This window comes from Mobula hypostoma, chromosome 5, assembly GCF_963921235.1.
Source record: "Mobula hypostoma chromosome 5, sMobHyp1.1, whole genome shotgun sequence".
Lineage (NCBI taxonomy): Eukaryota > Metazoa > Chordata > Chondrichthyes > Myliobatiformes > Myliobatidae > Mobula > Mobula hypostoma.
The window spans coordinates 12424886-12430885 of record NC_086101.1 but is presented as its reverse complement, the minus strand read 5'-3'; the positions used below and the strand labels follow the sequence as shown (position 1 = coordinate 12430885).

At 44.3% G+C, this 6000-nt stretch overlaps 1 pseudogene; it reads right to left on the bottom strand.

Annotated features, from left to right (window-relative positions):
• Positions 1-1530: 1530 nt before the first annotated feature.
• LOC134347394 (U1 spliceosomal RNA) lies at positions 1531-1682 on the bottom strand (annotated as a pseudogene).
• Positions 1683-6000: the final 4318 nt, after the last annotated feature.

Genomic DNA, 6000 nt, shown 5'->3' with positions numbered 1-6000 from the left:
TATGTGTCAAGGAAGCTACTTCAGTATTACATCTATCACAAACAGGATTTATGTGGCACTAAAAACGAGCTAACTTATCCTTGGATATATGTGCCCTGTGAACCACCTTAACTCGTGTCAGGGCGTGTTTGGCACACATTGAAGAAGTATTAACCAGTCGAAAAATTTTCTCCCAGTTCTTTGTAGATAAAGATATTTGAAGTTCTCTTTCCCCTCATTCTTAATTTTATCAGATGTACCTAGACGTATTTGCGTAATGAAATCATAAATAATTACTATTAATCTCTCCTAATTGGGGTTTAAACCTAAACATTTTTCTGTAACTTCAATTTGATGCGATATCGGAAAAATAGGTAAAGTAGCGTTCATAAAGTTTCTAACCTGTAAATATCTGGAAAACGTGTGATCTGGGCAAATTATATTTATTAGACAACTGTTCAAAAGACTTAAAACAATCATCCATGAATAAATCACGAAAACATGTTATTCCCTTTGTTTTTCCATAGAAGAAAAGCTTGATCAATTCTAGATGATTGAAAGAAAAAATTAGATATCATTGAACTTGACAAGATCAATTTATTCAATCCAAAAAATATACGAAATTGAAACCATATTCGTACTGTATGTTTAATTGTTGGATTTATCATTTGTTTATTCAAGCGCAGCTCCGAAAATGGAAGCCAGCGAAAACCCCTGTACAGACTGCCCCTCGAGGTTCATCCATCGTGGACATCGAACTCTTGCGTCCAAAACGTTAAATATCGAATATTAGTTGCCCAGTAATAAAATCTAAGATTCGACAAGTATCTATTTTGAGACTATGATTCCTGGATCCAGCTATCAAGGGAGGAAACATCGCCTTGCGTCTAAAAGTTGGAAAAAATCCGATGAATGGTTCTTCTCCCGTGCGAGTGGGACGGGTTGGGTGGCGGGGAGTATACCCCTCAACTACGGTTGTATTGTAGAAGATGAACGAGCAAGAGCCACGTGACTGACTAAAATGTTTAAACTGTTTAGAATGAATCATGAATTCAGAGTTATTGAATGGTTTATTGTAAGTAATTTTATTAAATATATATATATTTTAAAAAACGATGGGATAAGGTAAGCAGCCGCCGAGACCGTTCAGCAGGGCCCCCAGCATTTATTGTATGATGTGGCACGGGATCTGCAGATTTTCTCGTGTTTGTCCTTTTCTGCAGATGTGGTGTGAGTGGTTGTTTCCGGCACCTATTGTTATTTTTCTCACCTTCTTCTGTCGTTGCTTATCATCTCTTACTAAATAAGAAGTTGATGCGCAATTTGTTACAGTATAAGTACAGTATTCTTCTTTGGTTGGTTGAGAGAACGGAACAACTGAAAGGCTGAATTAATATTGTAACCTTATAAGGTAAAGTAAGCGAGTGGTTAGATGAGCAGTTGTCTAGAGGCACCGAGAGATTCCAAATTAACCGGCGGTCGTCAATTCACGCGACATAGGGAGAAAACACAAAACTGAACCAGAGACCCTTCTGTCTTTAAATTGAAAATCAGGGGAGAGCGCGAACGCAGTCCCCCACTACCACAAATTTTGCAATCGAGTATCCCGCATTTGGGGACATCGCAGGCGTCAGCACACCCGAAGTGCAAAGGGTGTCCTGGGAGAACCTTTTTTTTTCCAAAGCTACTTTATTCAGAAGTGTTACATGAAAAAACAGTCGTTGACTCTGAGTCCTTATTCAACAAAGTTATTAACAATAAAATTATGCGTTGACTCTCTGTTCATTTACAAATGAAAGACGTTTACGATAAACCATTCATTTACTCTCAATCCTTGGTCAACAGTTAAGACTTATTAACAATAAAATTATCAACAATAAAGGCACGCGATGGCTCTAATACTTTCCCAAATTAACAATTCCACCCACTCCTTGGGCACCATGTTGATTATCTGTCCACACCGCTGATGAAGGTAGGTCTCCTCCCCACCCAACCCCTCCCACTCCCACATCCTTAACTTTACTCTGACCTGCCGTTCAGATGTCCAAACCTCCAGACTGTCGTCGACGGCCTCACACCTCCCCACGCTCTCTACATATCACGCGAGGAACGTGAGAACGTCGACGACAGGCACATAGATATTAAACATCTGTATCGCAATTGTTCACTCCTGCGTTGCCACGGCAAAGAGAGGTTGCACTTTAAATAGCGACAGCGGCGCCTCGCTCCCTTTCTCGGAGAAGCACTGGAGCAGTCCCTGCCACCCCACGGCACGCCGGAAGGTGATATCATAGTAACTCGGGAAATCCTGCACGCAGTACAGATCGTCTACCTTAAAGCCGCAGCAATCGAAAAGCACCTTACGAATGAAGGTAATCCGATTGAAGCCGTTGCCATCCTTCAGATCCTTGACACTCATTCGCACAGTGTTCTTGATACCAGCTCCACGAGCGGAAGGGCTGGTCTCCCTCGACGTCCTCCTCGGTGCGCCGGTCTCCCGGGCTCTCTTCCCCGATTCGCCGGCCTCCCCGGCTCTCTTCCCCGATTCGCCGGTCTCCCCCGCTCTCTTCCCCGATTCGCCGGTCTCCCCGGCTCTCTTCCCCGATTCGATGGACTCCGCAACTCTCTTCTCTGATTGGCTGGACTTTCCAGAAGTCGCCGCTACGCCGGATTCTCCGGTCTGCATCATTGATGCGCTGGTCGTTATAGCCCTCAGCTCTTTCCTCTGAGTCGCTGGTCTCTGCAACACTCCCTCCTCATGCGCTGGTCTTACCAGCCATCCTTTTCCTTCGTTGTTCAGAGAGAGCACGTTCAGCAGCGCCGTCAGCGCCAGATCCTCTCCCAAACAAAGATCTCTCCGTTCCGAGCACAGCAAGAACCGCTACGTTCTTAGAAGAACGGTGGGTTAGCCTCGTCCTGGGAAAACAGCCTTCACGATCACGGTCTCTCCCCGGTTAGATAAATATCCCTGCAACATACATCAAAGTTGCTGGTGAACGCAGCAGGCCAAGCAGCATCTATAGGAAGAGGCGCAGTCGACGTTTCAGGCCGAGACCCTTCGTCAGGACTAACTGAAGGAAGAGTCTTCCTTCTGCTTGGCCTGCTGCGTTCACCAGCAACTTTGATGTATGTTTTTTTTATATTTCAAAGTATACTTTATTCAAAAATAAATATATACAATTAACCATTCAATAACTTTTCATCCTTTACATACGTTTGCATTATGCACAGTACATACCCGTATTTATAGCCACCCACGTGGCACTCCAGTAGTTCAGCTTACCATATCATTTCATTGTTGAGGGGTATACTCCCCGCCCTCCGACCCCTCCCACTCCCACGGGTGGAGAAACCTTGCTTGAACTTCCAGCATCTGCAGAATTCCTCTTGTTTGCAGATAAATATCCCTTTTTTATGCATCCGTATGCATGCTTAACCCACAGCCCTCAATATTCAGGCGAACAAATCTTTTAAAGATCTATTTCCTACTATTCCACGTGCTCCTTCCAGAATACCGTTGCCACAAATACCACAAATCTATTTATTTGATTAGCTTCTGTGCTTTAGCACTGATAATTCCTAGACGTTAATCTGCATGTTTTCTAAAAAAGGAAATGTGCGCCACGATTGGTTTGCAGCGACTGGTCGTTGCCGAACCCGACCGCACGGTGTCAGTGTTTTCCTTGAGGAAATGCAGGGAGCTCCCTGAGGCCCACAGGGTGAATGAGCAGGTGACCCCGTCCCCGGCCCCGCAGACCGGGATTGCGCTGGAAAGGGTGAAGGGGAGATTAGCCAGGAAATTGCTGGGGGGGTCAGCTTTTCACTTATGAGGGGAGATTAAACACAGGGAGAGTGCGCACAGGAGCTGATCTTTCGGCTCAAAATGCCTGTGCACAGACATCCCACCCTGCAATAGCACCCCGCCCCCCTCAACCACATATCTCCCTCCCCCCCGGTCGATCTACAAGGGTGTATGTAATACTTTGTTTTAGTGATTTTGTCTAATCTGTAAACCAAGATGGATATATGCAGAAAGTGTGACGTTAATATATGTCCTTATATTATCATGTTTATTCTATTACAATTTTAAGCAAGTCTACAGGGAGTTTGGCCTCATCACGTAGGACATCAATAGAGTAGCTCCTTAGCAGCTAGCCAGTTAGTTTAAATAATGTTAGCTATGCTAATGAACGAATGACATCTGTTAAACTCACCTCAACTTGTCTTTTACATTTTAACCCACCATCGACAATAGAAAAGTCACTCTTGCAAACAGTGCAGCCAGCAATACTGTCATTATTTTTGAGGTCGACTGTAAAGTCCGCTCACAGAGAAAACTGATAGGTCTACTTAGCAGGGGTCCCCAACCTTTCTTGCACCGCGGACCGGCCGACGGGGGGGGGGGGGGGGGGAGGTGCGTGTTAATCACGACCGGAATATAAGTGATAAGTCAACTATAAATCACTTATCAGTGGCTAATACACTCAATTTCATTTCTAAAAAGGTTTATCTAACAAATTTAATATTAAACACACAGCGCGTACTTTCCTCCCATGAATATGGTGATAAGTCAATTATAAGTCACTTATAAGGCAATAGCATCATAACATTTTAAGTAATGTTTGCATATTAAACACACAGCGCATATTTTCCTCGTATGAACATATAAAATCATTGCAACTTTTCAGCCCACCGTCATTTGCAAGCTCGAGGAGTTGATCTTCTTCCCACGCTGACATGGATGACATGTGGGTAATGACCTCGCGTGCGTTCAAGCTCAACAGTGGGCGTGACAGGGAATGAGGGAAGGTGCAGCTGACTCATATCGCCAAATCATATCGTTTCCTCGCGGCCCGGTGGTGGGACCACTCTCAGCACGAAGAGAGACCAATCAGGATGTTCGCTCTCCCTCTCGAAAAAATCGATTTCCGGGATATTGTATATAATTTCCTGGCATCAGGAAACCACTATCAATAAGCGGGAGACTCCCGGAACTTCCAGGAGAGGTGGGATGTCTGTGTACACAACGTTATGCCAAATTAAATTAAATCCCTTCTCCTCCACACGATCCCTATCTCTTCATACCCGCTCATGTTCTTATTTAAAACGCTCTTAAACTGCATCGGATCTGCTTCCACCACCACGACAAACAGCTCATTCCGGGGAAAACCACCAACCTCTGTGTGTAAGAAAATCTCCTTTACACTAACTCCCTCATCATAAAAATGTAAGTATTTGATATTTCTATTCGGAGGAAATCAATTTTCAAGCTGTTGGGTTTTGCCTCCGTCCCCTGACAACTGAGAGAAATCCAGGGACGGGGTCAGATTAGATTTGTTTTACTTGGGGAAGGAAAAGGTGATCATAAATGGGAGAGAGAGGCCCAGGTGGCATGGACAGGGTCATTGTTTACCCAGTGGCCAGTCGAGTTCAAACCGGAGTTTAGGAGCGAGGGTTAGTGGGGCCTGAGAGTGAACTTCATCTCCCAGAGGGTGGTTGCAATCTGGAAATTTGTTGTCTGAGGGTGCGGTGGAGTTGAGAGTTCAAAGTTCAAAGTTCAAAGTAAAATTTATTATCAGAATACATACATGACACCATATAGAAACCCCGAGATACTCAGCAAATCTATAAAATAGTAACTGTAAGTAGGATCAATGAGAGATCAAGTGGAGCATACAAGACGGCAAACTGTGCAAATGCAAACATATATATTTATCTTTTGCAATAAATAATGAGAGCATGAAATAACAAGATAAAGAGTCCTTTAAGTAAGATAATAGGTTCTGGGAAAATCTCATAGATGAGTGTAGTTATCCTCTTTTGTTCAAGAGCCTGATGGTTGAGGGGTAGTAACTGTTCCTGAACCTGGTGGCGTTGAGTCCTGAGGCATCTGTACCTTCTACCTGATGGCAGCCGTGAGAAAAGAGCTTGGCCTGGCTGGTCGGATCACTGATGGTGGATGCTGCTTTCCTACAACAGCGTTTCATGTAGATCTGCTCAATGGTTGTGGGGAGGGGGCTT